This window comes from Seriola lalandi, unplaced genomic scaffold (genome assembly GCF_002814215.2).
Source record: "Seriola lalandi dorsalis isolate HSWRI2012SDOR001 ecotype SW California unplaced genomic scaffold, Sedor1 jcf7180002004533, whole genome shotgun sequence".
Lineage (NCBI taxonomy): Eukaryota > Metazoa > Chordata > Actinopteri > Carangiformes > Carangidae > Seriola > Seriola lalandi.
Genome location: NW_019475188.1, coordinates 1 through 1511, shown reverse-complemented (window position 1 = coordinate 1511; position 1511 = coordinate 1). Strand labels below are relative to the sequence as shown.

General features: G+C 43.0%; 1 pseudogene across 1 annotated transcript; it reads right to left on the bottom strand.

The window, feature by feature from the left end:
* Positions 1–547: 547 nt before the first annotated feature.
* On the bottom strand, positions 548–1431 carry LOC111669066 (ATP-dependent RNA helicase with zinc finger domain pseudogene; annotated as a pseudogene). Its single transcript, XR_015438209.1, has 2 exons — positions 1305–1431; positions 548–1167 (listed from the first exon to the last, which is right to left on the bottom strand). The product of XR_015438209.1 is annotated as an ATP-dependent RNA helicase with zinc finger domain pseudogene (transcript).
* Between the last annotated feature and the right edge of the window lie 80 nt (positions 1432–1511).

Genomic DNA, 1511 nt, shown 5'->3' with positions numbered 1-1511 from the left:
GATGCATCCCATTTCCCTTCGTCTATTTACATTTTTATTTAATCCCTTCGCTTAAACCAGGTGTATGTAATTGCTGAGTTTTTTCACTGCTGTAGGGCTCAGTCATAATAAAGAAAGACATAGGCTCCTAACAATATTATTGTAAAGTATGCAATGCCTTTAGGATACAGGTGTAAAAATCAGAGGGAGGGGAAAAAAAATATGCAAAATAAAAAGGAGCAAGTGGAACAAAGTAAGGAGGAAAGTGGGGTAGAAAGACAAAGAAAAAGAGTGAAATAAACAACAAACACAAGAGCAGGGAAGTTGAGATATGTAAGACTGAGAAGAGCATGAAACATCAAGGATGTGTGGAATACTGTAAGAACCCACAGAGGAGATAGGGAAATGCAATTGTAGCACGTAAGCAGGCAGGAGCAGCATATGCAGAAGAATAAGAAGATTATGCTTCCACTGTGATAGGATGAGGGTTGTTTTGATAACTGTTAACACAGAGCCTTGTTTCCTCTGCCGACGGCTGGAGAGGAGAAAAATATCAAACTGAGGCAGCTGAAGGTAGAGTCATTTAATAAAGGGAGATTTCTCAGAACCAGAGAACCTGAGACCAAGCAGTGCAGTCAATACACACACAGACACACAAGGTTTTCCTGACAAGATCGCCTTCTTCTGTCCTGTAGCTTTTTGTTAAAGCACTAATCATCCACCAAGATTTCCAAGCCCATAACATCTGAGTGGTAAGAATCATGAGCTGGATGCTAACTCACATCTACTAGGCTGGACAATGAATTACTTGTATTACGAGATCATACACCTGCACTCTCCACTCTGGTGCCAATCCACCAGTCTTATTTAATGTCTATATTAATTTAACATTTTTTATGACTTAACATTAACAAAGACACCTCATGCTTAGGCAAAATGTGTCTCCTTGTCCCTTGGTGCAGCCAGTACCAGTACCTGTATTTCTCTGTCAGGCTGTAGCCCCAGCTCCTCACAGCAGTCCTTGCAGATCCTCAGGAAGATGTATTCCTTCGTCTTCTCCTCGATCACAGCCTCGTAAACGCGCTCTTTGACCCCAGGAGGCGGCTGGCTGTTGATCCCCTCACGGCCCAAGGGCAGCAGCAGGACTGAATTTACCTTGGTCATCACTAGCCGTCCAGCCAGCGTGTCCTAAGGTAAATAGAAAACACAGCTCAGGAGAGCTAGCTGACAACGCTGTATCTACCAAGACGTAGATACATAGAGAAAAGGAAGAAACCAGTGTGTCAAGCGTATACCGCAATTGCCGATTCAACCAGTCCAGTTACCTCAGAAAGTGTTTCAGTGAGTTTGAAGCGTGCAAAGAGCTGTCCATTCTGGGCATACTTGGCTCCAACAGAAATGCCAGTCAGCATAAAGCTGGTAACCAGCTGGAGGTTCACTTTGATGTTAAACCTGGGGAGACAAACACAGACATTTGATTTAAACAAACCTCTATCCTATTCTTATAAACCAATCCAAAGCAATCATGACAC